Source organism: Pelophylax lessonae (genome assembly GCF_965119305.1).
Source record: "Pelophylax lessonae genome assembly, chromosome: 11".
Taxonomy (NCBI): Eukaryota; Metazoa; Chordata; class Amphibia; order Anura; family Ranidae; genus Pelophylax; species Pelophylax lessonae.
In genome coordinates, this window is record NC_138778.1 from 50,929,744 (window position 1) to 50,943,425 (window position 13,682).

Consider the following 13,682-nt stretch of genomic DNA (forward strand, 5'->3'; position numbering starts at 1 on the left):
GTGCAGACTCCAGCTCCGCGCTGGGTCGGCCGCGACACATGCAAGCAATTAAGCTGGAGTTGGGCGACGGGCTGGATGTTGAAATCCAGGGGTCACCCCAGCCGGCTTGCGAACGCATGCAGGCCCTAGCTTCGCGCTGGGTCGGCCGCGACATAGTCCCACTGGTCGGGGACTGGCCCTGTGAGTTAAACATCTCGCCAGGACGCCTACGACCAATCTGTATTGGAGTCACAGCGTCTGTGTTGGCCGACAGCCCCCCAGCCACGGTGAAGAGGGGTTCTGTCAGGAGTTTGTGCCCGCCGGTTTCGGTATGGTAAGTAGAAGGTTCCCCCTCTTCCTCTGTCGGGTGGACGCGGGCCCCTCCGTGGGATAATCGGACCCTCATAATCCCAGGTTCCCCTTCATCCGGTAAACATACTTCTCCTATCTTCCCCACCGATATAAGGTTGGTAAGTAAGACCTGTCCTGTAAAGATTCCAGGAGGCTTGGTTCAAGAGCTTACTATCCTGTAAGTCACGACAAAGGTGTAAAGGTGGAGTATGGGGCCGCATTACTAGCTCGGTCATACAGTTTGTAAAGACACTTACCGTTCAATCGCTAAGGTTGTCAGGGGCACGGAACAACATCCCTTCGAGGTTGTCAGAGATGGGGATGGCACCACAGGCATTCTCACTGTCAGATACCTACCGGTGGTTCGGTCGGTTGCAGCATGGAACACTGGCTTTTGGAGCGATCGGCCGGCTGCAGCATGGACCCAGGACGCCATCGGGCGTTAGTCTAAAGGGGTCAGGTATGAGGCCGCGGGAGTTACCGATGTAATTCGGTCGGCTGCAGAGCGGTCACGGCGCGTGGAGCGCCATGCTATCGTGGGCCACGCGGGGCCGCCCTTTTGGCGTAGCCCAGATGTCCCCGCTATGGTGGCGGCCATCTTGGATACACCCAGACTCGTGGAGCAGCGGTGGGAGTGCCGGAAGGGGAGGGGCCGCTTCCTTTACCCGGGTAAATCAATCCACAAGACTTCCTGTCCTGTAAAGACAGCGCTGAGAGCAGTTCGATAGGAACTTCTGTGCATCAGGTGGTAAGCCTTGGGGGTATCTCTTCTCTCGCTGTGGGGGGCTCCAAAGCAAGTGGTCGCTGAGGGGCGCTATTGCGCTGAGGGATTACCTTAAAGAGAAAAAGTTTTTTCTTTAATTGCAAATTTTGTCATTTGTTTGCTGACAGGTGCCTGGCTTTGCCATGGACCCTGCGACACATGTATCCCCACCTGATCCCCTCGAGGTGGCCACGGGACCCTCCAATTCTCCACTCACTATAGATGCATTATCAGCAGTCCTGGAGTCTTTTGTATCCCAGGTGAAGGTGGCCTGTCAGGGACGGGGGGCGAAGAAACGACCCCGCCTACCCTTATTGCATCTGATTTATCCGATACAGATTCTGAGCCTGTCGCTGCGGCTGCAGGTCCCTCTTCGGGGGCTTGTGTCTCGGGTACCGTCTCCTCAGATAGTGAGGAGGACGTTTCTGCTTCCGCCATAGCACAAAAAGAAGCGTTGGTGGATGCACTAATTGTGTCTGTCCGGGAAACCTTAAGACTTGAGGTTACACCGACAGAGGTAGCTGATACTGAAATTCCCTTTGGTACTCTCAAACCTACCAAGATGGCGAAGGTGTTTCCATTGCCCAAATGTTTTGGTAACATAATTAAAGAGGAATGGGGTCGTCCAAAGCGGACCCCTGGTATTTCCAAACGGATTGCTAGGCGCTATCCGTTTGAGGAATCTCTACTTAAGAAATGGACGGTACCACCATTGGTGGATTCACCGATTTCCAGACTAAATAAAGCTACTGTTATCCCGTTGGAGGACGCTCTGTCCTTTAGGGATCCGGTGGATCGTAAGGTGGAAGCGCTATCCCGCTCCATTTTTTCCCTGATAGGATCAGCCTTTAGGCCAGTGATTGCAATTGGTTTGGTTTCACAAACATTGACAGAATGGACCAAGTTGTTACGCCGTGACCTAGAGGGGAGAAGTATCCCCCCGGCAGTATCGGACTTGTTGGAACAGATGATACAAGGGCTACAGTTTGTCTGTGACGCCGCCCTGGACGCCACTCCATTGTTGGGGCGTGTATCGATTTCAGCAGTGGTCCTCAGGCGTGTGTTGTGGTTAAAGTGCTGGTTGGCGGATCAAGGTTCCAAAAAAGCTTTGGCTAATCTCCCCTTTCAAGGGAATCGCCTGTTTGGGGCCACCTTGGATGAGATTATTAAGGATCTCACTGGGGGCAAGAGCACTTTTTTGCCACAGAATACTAAGGGTAAAGGACCTCGTCAGAGACGGGGGGCCTTCCTTTTCCGCTCATAAAGTTTTTTCGCCCCGCGGGGGCGGGCGATAAGACAAAGTCCTCCAAAGCCCCTCCAGGGGGTTTCAAGGGGCGCTGGTCGGGTAAACAAAAGTCCGGCTCTTCCAGAGCTTAAGATAAGACCACTAAAGCCTGAAGGTGCGCCCCCACCCATATCTGGGGTGGGGGGACGTCTTCACCGGTTTCCGGATCCATGGCTTTCCAGAATCCCGGACAAATGGGTTCGCGAAGTCATACGGTCGGGATACAAGATCGAGTTTCGATCACTTCCACCGGTGCGATTCTTCCCTTCCAATATTCGACTATCCCCGGATCGCTTAAAAGCTTTGCGGGGGGCAGTAACGGATTTGATGCAACAAGGAGTGGTGGTCCACATTCCTTGGACAGAGCGTTTTCAGGGGTTCTATTCGAACCTATTCACAATACCCAGAAAAGAGGGCAAGGTGCGTCCAATTCTGGACTTAAGAGCACTCAATCTTTTTGTCAGGGTACAAAAATTCAAGATGGAGTCTATTCGTACAGTAGCGGCCTCCCTGCATCAGGGGGATTTTCTGGCGTCCATAGACATCAAGGATGCCTATCTTCACATTCCCATTTACGCAGGACATCAGCGTTTCCTGCGTTTTTCCGTAGGAGAGAACCATTATCAGTTTGCGGCGTTACCCTTTGGTCTCGCCTAGGCTCCCTGGGTCTTCACAAAGGTGTTGGCCCCAGTTTTGGCGCTGTTGCGACAGCGAGGCATATCGATTCTAGGCTACCTAGACGATCTTCTCCGTGCGGAGTCTCCGCAGACTCTGTTGCTAAACTTGGAGATCACCATGATCTCTTTGCAAGAGTTCGGGTGGTTGGTGAACCTGCAGAAGTCATCTCTGGTTCCCACCAGGAGGCTGGAATATCTGGGTCTAATTTTAGACACATCCCTGGCAAAAGTTTTTCTCCCTGCGGAGAAACTCCAGAAGATTCAATCAACGATTCAGTTGTTACTGTCCGTCAACTGGCCTTCCCTTCGGACTTGCATGAGGGTCCTTGGTCTGATGGTGGCCTCCTTCGAGGCAGTACCATTTGCCCAGTCCCATACCCGAATCCTTCAAAAGGAGATTCTTCTCAAATGGAACCGATTCCCTGGACAATCGGATCCGACTGAGCGAGCGGACCAGGGAGTCTCTGGTCTGGTGGCTTCGGTCTCCGATGCTCAGCCAGGGGAAGTCATTTCTTCCAATATACTGGATGATCGTCACCAGGGATGCCAGTCTATCCGGGTGGGGAGGAATTTTCGGCAAATTATCTGCTCAGGGGCTCTGGTCCCTGGAAGAGTCCAGGTTACCGATAAATGTATTGGAACTGAGAGCGATCAGACTTTGTCTGATTCATTGGACCGAGCAGCTCCGGGGCAGCCCGGTGCGGATCCAGTCGGACAATGCCACAGCAGTGGCTTACGTCAATCACCAGGGGGGCACCAAGAGTGTCCTGGCGGCCATAGAAGTGGACAGCATTCTTCGTTGGGCGGAACGATTTCTTCCAGCTCTCTCCGCGGTATTCATTCCGGGGGTGGAGAATTGGCAGGCAGATTATCTCAGCCGTCAGATTCTGGATCAAGGGGAGTGGTCTCTTCATCCAGAGGTATTCGACCAACTGTGCCTTCGTTGGGGCACCCCGAATGTGGATCTGTTGGCATCTTGGCTCAACAGGAAGGTGCGGAGGTTTGTAGCTTGCTCCCGTGATCCTCTAGCAGACACTGCCCCCACGGGGCGACCAGTGCGTCTGCGGCATCAGCTACTGTATGCCTTCCCTCCTCTCAAGTTGCTGCCGAAACTTCTTCGCAGGATAGAGGTGGAGGGAATCCCAGTTATCCTGGTAGCTCCGGACTGGCCTCGTCGGGCCTGGTACGCTGACCTGGTCAGGCTGGTCGCAGACGTTCCTTGGCGACTTCCTCTCAGGGAGGATCTGCTGTCGCAGGGACCGATCTTCCATCCTGCTTTACGATCGCTGGCTTTAACGGCCTGGCTATTGAGACCCAGGTGCTGAAGGACAAAGGGTTGTCAGCTTCAGTTATTCCTACTCTAATTAAAGCAAGGAAAGCGACTTCCAGAAAAGTCTATCATCGCACATGGAAGTCTTATATCGCGTGGTGTGAATCCCTTGGGTTCCCTCCACGTTCTTACTCGGTGGCCCGAATATTGGCCTTTCTGCAAAAGGGGGTTGAGCAGAAGCTGTCCTTGAGCACCATCAAGGGTCAGGTTTCAGCGTTAGCAATCTTCTTTCAGAAGCCTCTGGCTACTCATTCCTTGATGCGGAGTTTCATTCAGGGAGTGCGGCACTTGGCTCCGCCAGTGCGCGTGCCCTTGCCGCCTTGGGATCTTAATTTGGTGTTGTCGGTTCTTCAGAAACCTCCCTTTGAAAATATTAGGGAGATTCCCTTGCTTACTTTATTCCAGAAGGTGGCCTTCTTGGTGGCTATCACTTCTGCATGCAGGGTGTCAGAACTGGCCGCATTATCCTGTCGTTCCCCATATCTGGTGGTTCATAGGGATAAGGTGGTTCTTCGTCCCAATCCATCCTTCCTAAGGTGGTTTCAGAGTTTCATTTGAATGAGGACATTGTATTGCCTTCCCGGTGTCCTAAGCCCACTCATCCTCGGGAATTCGCGTTGCATTCCTTGGATGTGGTTCGGGCGATCGGGGTATACTTGAATACTATAGATTCATTTCGTAAGACGGATTCACTTTTTGTGATCACGGATGGCCCTAAGAAGGGGTTGCCTGCATCTGCCGTGACTATCTCCAGATGGATCAGACAGACGGTGGTACAGGCTTATTCTATTAAGGGTCGGAAGCCTCCGTTCCCTGTTAAGGCGCACTCCACTCGGGCGTTTAGTGCCTCCTGGGCCTTTCGCCATCAGGCGTCAGTGCTTCAGGTTTGCAAGGTGGCTACATGGTCGTCGGTGCATACCTTTGCAAAATTTTATAAAGTTGATGTGATGGCATCGGCAGATGCCTCTTTTGGCCGCAAGGTTCTGCAGGCCGCTGTTTGAGGAGACCGGTGGTCTACCTCGAGGGTTTTTTTCTGTTGGGTTTTCAGTTGAGTCTCATCCTTTTGTCTGATGAGCCTTTAAGACTTCTAGTTGGCACCGGTTGGGCCTTCTGGATTGGATTTTGATTTCCGTTATCCCACCCCTCATTTGTGGCACTGCTTTGGGACGTCCCAATTTGATATTAATCAAAGAGGACTGCGTCTGTCAATGAGCGACAGAGAAAATTGGATTTTTGTAAGAACTTACCGTAAAATCCTTTTCTCTTAAGCTCATTGACAGACGCAGTACCCGCCCCTCTATCTTTGAGTTGGGTTGGGTTAAATTCTCTGACACTGCTTTGTGACATAACTGACATCCTGTAGCAGAGAGAGAGAGGATATACCCTCTGGGACTGCCCCTAAGGTGTGGCCAGAACGTTTTCTTCTGCCTAGTGTCCTACTCCTGTAGAGGGCAGTATAACCCAATTTGATATTAATCAAAGAGGACTGCGTCTGTCAATGAGCTTAAGAGAAAAGGATTTTACGGTAAGTTCTTACAAAAATCCAATTTTGTTTGAAACCTTTGCAAATTTCTTAAAAATAAAAACCAAAAAAAAAAAAAATTGCCTGTTCATAAGTATTCACAGCCTTTGCCATGACACTCAAAATTGAGCTCAGGTGCATTCTACTTCCACTGATCATCCTTGAGATGTTTCTACAACTTTAATGGAGTCCACTTGTGGTAAATTTAGTCGATTGAACATTTGGAAAGGCACACACCTGTCTATATAACGTCCCACAGTTAACAGTGCATGTCAGAGCACAAACCAAGCCATGAAGTCCAAGGATTTTTTTGTAGACCTCTAAGAAAGGATTGTATCGAGGCACAGATCTAGGGAAGGGTACAGAACAATTTCTGCAGCATTGAAGGTCCCATTGAGCACAGTGGCTCTCATCTGTAAATGGGAGACGTTTGGAACCACCAGGACTCTTCCTAGAGTGGCTGCGCAGCCAAACTGAGCCATCTGGGGAGTAGGGTCATATTCAGGGAGGTGACTAAATACCTGATGGTCACTGACCGAGCTCCAGCGTTTCTCTGTGGAGAAAGGAGAACCTTCCAGAAGAAAACCATCATCTCTGCATCACTCCATTAATCAGGCCTGTATGGTATAGTGGCCAGATGGAAGCCACTCCTCAGAAAAAGGCACATGACAGCCTGCCTGAAGTTTTGCCAAAAGGCACCTGAAGGACTCTCAGACCATGAAAAACAAAATTCTCTAGTCTGATGAAACAAAGATTGAACTCTTTGGCCTGAATGGCAAATGTCATGTCTGTAGGAAACCAGGCACCACTCATCACCTGGCCAATACCATCCCTACAGTGAAGCATGGTGGTGGCAGCATCAGGCTGCTGGGATGTTTTTCAGTGGCAGAAACTGGGAGACTAGTCAGGATCGAGGGAAAGCGGAAGGCAGCAATGTAGAGAGACATCCTTGATGAAAACTTGCTCCAGAACGCTCTGGACCTCAGACTGGGGTGAAGGTTCATCTTCCAACAGGACAACAAGCCTAAGCACACAGCAAAGATAACAAAGGAATGGCTACGGGACACCTCTGTGAATGTCCTTGAGTGGCCCAGACTTGAACCTGATTGAACATCTCTTGAGAGATCTGAATTTGGCTGTGCACCGACACTCTCCATCCAAGCTGATGGAGCTTGAGAGGTCCTGCAAAGAAGAATGGGAGAAACTGCTAAAAAATAGGTGTGCCGAGCTTGTGGCATCATACTCAAAAAGACTTAAAGCGGAGGCACAAAATCGGTATTTTTTTTTTTGTGCCCCTCCGCTAGCTACACATAACCTGAAAAGGAATTGGATAGTTATTTTTTTTTTTTTTTGTATACTCACCTTTGTAATCGAAGATCGTAAATACTCACCTCTGACTGCTTCCTCCCTCGGAGCCGTGGCTCACCCCGTCACTTCCTGCCTCGCTATGATTCCTGGGAGCTGAACGTCACAGCTCCCAGGAATCAATGCGACGGCACCGGCCCCGCACGTCACTTCCGGGCGACGCCGCATTCCCCTGCTAAACAGCTTCTGGGCATGCCCAGAAGCAGTTTAGGAATGCGGCACCGCACCGGAAGTGACGAGAGGGGCCGGTGCGGCGCATTCTGGGAGAAGAAGACGCGATAGAAGACACTGAAGAGGACCGCGCCGGCTTCAGCTGCCCACAAGAGAGATGGAAACGCTGTGGAAGAAATTTTCAAAGTAAGTATTTCTTCTAAAAGGTAAGTGCGAACCGGGACAGATCAGAGGCTAGCCATTGTGGAATGTGCTAGCCCTGACTGTCCCGGGGGTATGTTCATTAAAAAATTAGATCTGTGCCCGGAACTCCGCTTTAAGGCTGTAATTTGGTGCCAAAGGTGCTTCAACAAAGTATTGAGCAAAGGCTGCGAATACTTTTTTATACATGTTTTATTTTATTTTTTTAATAAATTTTCAAAGATTTCAAGCAAACTTTTCATATTGTCATTATGGGGTATTGTTTGTAGAATTTTGAGGAAAAAATTAATTTAACCACTTAAGCCCCGGAAGATTTTACCCCCTTCCTGACCAGGGCCTATTTTGCGATTCGGCACTTCGTGACTTTAACGGACAATTGCACGGTTGTGCGACACTGTACCCAAATGAAATTGACGTCCTTTTTTTCCCACAAACAGAGCTTTCTTTTGGTGGTATTTGATCACCTGTGCGATTTTTTTGATCATGCGCTATAAACAAAAAACAGCGACAATTTTGCAAAAATATTTTTCACATTTTTTATATGAAATTCCCCCAAAAAAATGTAAAAATCTAAATTTTTTAACATTTTAGGCCAATTTGTTTTCTGCTACATATGTTTGGTAAAAAAAATCGCAAAAAGCGTATTTTGATTGGCTTGCGCAAAAGTTATTGTGTTTACTAAGGGAAAGATTTTTGTCTTTCTTTTTTTTTTTTTTTAACGAGTAATGGCGGCGATCTGCGTTTTTTTTTTTTTTTTTTTTTGCGGGGGACAGATCGGACCCTTGACTGACATTTTTTACACTTTTGGGGGTACCAGTGACATTACTACAGTAATCAGTGCTATACATGTGCACTGTTACTGTAAAAATGACACTGGCAGGGAAGGGGTTAACTTTATTTGAGAAGGAGGGGTTAAGTGTGTCTCTAGGGGCGTGCTTCTAACTGTGATTGGATGTGGCTTTTCATGTAACAGCAGAGATCTACGGTCCTACATAGCAGGACCGTATGATATCTGCTGTTACACAAGGGAGAATGACAGGCGGCTTTGTTTACATTAGCCGCCTGCCTTTCTCCCGGTGTAACCGACGATCGCGAGTGAGCGGCGGACATCGGGTCCGACGTAGTACTACGTCGCTTTGCCTGTGAGGGGCTGACTGCCACAGTAAATATACTGTGGGCGGTCGGCAAGTGGTTAATCCATTTTGGAATAAGGCTGTAACATAAAATAAGGAAAAAGTGAAGCGCTGTGAATACTTTTTTGATGCACTGTATTTGCATGAGATCCACTATGGCACAGGTGCTTCTGAATGCTAGCTTCATGAGATTTGGAGTGGGATTTGGTGATGTCACTATTGCTGCTCCTTGTTCTTTAGAGGGCTTGCTGGAGAAAAGGCGGTACCTAAAGTACAAGGTTAATGCAGCTTCATTCATTCATTCCAGGGGCGTAACTACAGGGGTTGCAGGGGTTGCAATCGCTACCGGGCCCCATGCTCCAGGGGGCCCGGTAGCAAACCAGTGGGTGAACTTCCAGGATCGCAAAGGTCACACTTGCGACCGGACCCTGGCATTGCACCACTGTGGGGAGGCCCCAAGATTGCAGGAAGGGGCCCACTGCAGAACTTGTGAAAGAATCCTGCTGCGGGACCGTAATAAAAGGCCATGCAACGAGTGTAAAGAGCCCCAGGATTAGTGGGAAGAGCCCTGGGCTTGAAGGTAAGGGCCCCGGCCAGGGGTCTGGGGGGCCCTTCATGGTTTCTTTCATCAGGGCCCTGAAGGTTCTAGTTACGCCTCTGATTCATTCTGTTAAGATTTTCCCTCCATCTCCCCTACAACTTTTTCTCCTCCAGTAAATAGAATACAAGTCATTTGGAAAAGATCTGCCATTAGGAAGTCGAGCCCTGCCTCTACCAAGATGGTCGCCTCCACATACAGACTTTATAGATTAAGGCATGGTAAAACCGTAATGGGCCAGAGATCGACTGCAAGAGGCCTAGAGGCAATGCAAGAGACTAGTAATCTGTAAAGAGAAAAGGATCGCCAATACTCCTGACCAGCCCATGTGAATAAACGATAAGGATCAGCCTTAGTGTACATGCCTCCACCACACATCCTGATGCACTTCAACCTACACACCGGGGCTTAATCATAGGGTCGCATCAGGGGATGTAGTGTGGTGGAGACATGGAGGCTGAGGTTGCTCTCTATTCACCTGGGCTGGTTGGGAGTAGTGGCAATCTAAAAAGCAATATAAAAGACTAGTCATTTGCCCTCTGCTTGCCGCCTTTGGAAAAAGCTTGCATAGTACGGGTCCTCGATAAAGATCAGGATAAAATCCTGTCTTCAATAATAAAAAGCCAGGCCAAATAATGGCAACAGCTGTTTGCTGCTTGGAGAATTGATCGTAGTCTTTTCAAAACTGAAGCACAAGGTTTATAGAGAAGGCAAATGTTTTGCATACATTCTAATCCAAATTCAAAGAACTCTATTCAAATCAAAATATAGTAGTGGTCATGCACAAATTGTTTTTTGGCCTCATGCAAGGCTAGATGGGTATATATTGCTGGAAACCCCGGGTTCCATCAATGATCCTTTAACATAATTTTGGGTGGATTTGTTCTTTAACCACTTAAGCCCCAGAGGATTTGGCTGCTCAAAGACCAGGCCCCTTTTTTCAACTTAGCACTGCTTGACTTTAACTGACAATTACGCGGTAATGCAATGCTGTACCCAAACAAAATTTACGTCCTCTTTTCCCCACAAACAGAGCTTTCTTTTGGTGGTATTTGATCACCTCTGCGCTTTTTATTTTTTGCGATATTGATAAAAAAAGAGCGAACATTTTGAGAAAAAATGACATTTTCAACTTTGTCATTTAAAAAATATCCAATATACTCAATTTATGTCATATATTTTGGCAAAAATGTATTTAGCTACATGTCTTTGACAAAAAAAACTCAATGAGCGCATTTTTATTGGTTTTTGCGCAAAAGTTATAGCGTCTACAAACTATGCTGTAAATACTGGAATTTATGCAGCTTTTACTTTCTGACTGCCTTTCTCATTTCATGAAGTGCTAAAATAGCAGGGCAGTACCCCCCCCCCCCCCCCCAAATTACCACTTTTTGGAAAGTAGACATCCTAAGGAATGTCCTGAGAGCCATGTTGAGCTCATTGAATATTTATTTTTTTTGTCACTGGTGTTTGAAAAATGACTAAAAAAAAGTTTTTTTTTTTTTTTACACAAAGTTGGCATTGAAATGATATATTGCTCACGCATGCCATGGGTATATGTCTAATTACACCCCAAAATATATTCTGCTGCTTCTCCTGAGTACCACATATGTGAGACTTTTTGGGAGCCTAGCTGTATACGGGACCCTGAAAACCAATCACCACCTTCAGAATTTCAAAGGGCGTACATTTTTAATTGCATTTTCTCACTACCTATCATGGATTAGGAGGCCCTGAAATGTCAAGATACCACAACCCCCCCCCCCCCCCAAATGACCCCATTTTGAAAAGTAGACACCCCAAGCTGTTTTCTGAGATGCATGGTGAGTCCATGGAATATTTTATATTTCTTTGTCGCTCATTGACAGACGCAGTCCTCTTTGATTAATATCAAATTGGGTTATACTGCCCTCTGCAGGAGTAGGACACTAGGCAGAAGAAAACGTTCTGGCCACACCTTAGGGGCAGTCCCAGAGGGTATATCCTCTCTCTCTCTCTCTCTCTGCTACAGGATGTCAGTTTTTTTCTGTCTAGTCAGGAGTAAGGACCTAAGTTCATTGCTGGGATCTTTGGTCCTGGCAAGATTTTTTAGATAAATCCTTTTTTAGTTAGCTTTTTTCTCCAGTTTCCTGTGAGATCTTCAAGCAAATTATGCCGGATCTGGGCGACGGGCTGGACGTTGAGGTCCAGTGGTCACCCCAGCCGGCCTACAAGCGCGTGCAGACTCCAGCTCCGCGCTGGATCGGCCGCGACACATTCAAACAATTATGCTGGAGCTGGGCGACGGGCTGGATGTTGAGATCCAGTGGTCACCCCAGCCGGCTTACGAACGCATGCAGGCCCTAGCTTCGCGCTGGGTCGGCCTGCGACAGTCCCGCTGGACGGGGACTGGCCCTGCGAGTTAAACGTCTCGCCAGGACGCCTACGACCAGTTGGAAACTGAGTCAGGGCATCCGTATTGGTCGACAGCCCCCCCCCCCACCTCTGTGTAGAGGGGTTCTGTTAGGAGTGGGTGCCCGCTGGTTCCGGTATGGTGAGTAGAATGTTCCCCCTCCCCCCCCTGTTGGGTTTTGGGATGGATACGGGCCCCTCTGTGGATGGTCGGACCCTCTTGATCTCAGGGTTCCCCCTCTATCCTATGACATGTTTCACAGATCTCCCTCTTGATAGTGTGATTTGGTGAATAAGAGATACACTCCAGGAGGCTTGGTTTGGGAGCTGACTAATAGTCACTGTAAAGAACTGGCGCTGTAAGAGGCCATGACTGGGTCAAGGATGGAGACAGGGGCTGGCGTTACTAGTAGTCATGTAAAAGGGGTGATATAATACAAGCACCTACCCAATGCATAGTGATGCAGCACAGAGACTACCGCCATCCTCCCGCTGGTCGCACGGCACAAGCCGCTGCTATCCTCTCGCAGGCCGCACTATTTAGGCGCCGCTATCCTTCCACAGGCCGCCCGCAGGCTGCCGCCATTCTCCCGCAGGCTGCATGAGATCCACAGGCCGCCGCCCTCCTGCCGCAGGCCGCACGGATCCCGCAGGCCGCCGCCATCCTCCCGCCGGAGTCACACGAGATCCGCAGGCCGCCGCCCTCCTGCCGCAGGCCGCACGGATCCCGCAGGCCCACAGGCCGCATGATTTAGCCGCCATTGTTTTACACAGGCCGCGCAGGCCACCATTTTGGCGTAGCCTGGTGTCTCCTGCATGGGGGCGGCCATGTTTGATGTGCCCAGCTACCTTGAGGAGTAGCAGTGGGAGCGCCGGAAGGAGTGTAAAGGGGCGGAGCTGCCTCTTTTACCCGGGAAAACGATTCACAAGACTTCCTGGTCTGCAAAGGACAGCGCTGAGAGCAGTTTGATAGAAGCTTCTCTGCATCAGGTGGTGAGCCCTTGGGGTCTCTCTCTCTCTCTGTGGGGGTCCAAAGCAGGTACGCTGAGGGGCGCTATTGCGCTGGGGGATTACACATAAAAAAAAAAAAATTTTTCTTTTGCAAATTTTTGTTTGCTGGCAAGTGTTCCTGGATTAGTCATGGACCCTGCCACACATGTATCCCCACCTGATCCCCTCGAGGTGGCCGCAGGACCCTCCAGTTCCCCACTTACTATTGATGCATTGTCAGCGGTTTTGGAGTCTTTTGTATCCCGGGTGGAGGTGGCCTGTCAGGGACGGGGCGCAAGGAAGCGACCCCCGCCTACCCCTATTTCATCTGACACTTCAGATACAGATTCTGAGCCTGTCACTGCAGCTGCAGGTCCCTCGTCTGGGGCTTGTGTCTCGGGTACGGTCTCCTCAGACAGTGAGGAGGACGTTTCTGCATCCGCCATAGCACAAGAAGAAGCGTTTGTGGATGCACTAATTTTGTCTGTCCGGGAAACCTTAAGACTTGAGGTTACACCGGCAGAGGTAGCTGATACTGGAATTCCTTTTGGTACTAATAAACCTACCAAGATGGCGAGGGTGTTTCCCTTGCCCAAATGTTTTGGTAATATAATTAAAGAGGAATGGGGTCGTTCCAAAACGAACCCCTGGCATTTCCAAACGCATTACTAGGCGTTATCCGTTTGAGGAATCCCTCCTTAAAAAATGGACAGTACCACCATTGGTGGATTCACTGATTTCCAGACTAAATAAAGCTACTGTTATCCCATTGGAGGACGCTCCGTCCTTTAGGGATCCAGTGGATCGTAAGGTGAAAGCCGTGTCCCGCTCCATCTTTTCCCTGATTGGTTCAGCTTTAAGGCCAGTGATTGCAATTGGTTTGGTTTCACAAACATTGACAGAATGGACCAAATTGTTACGCCGGG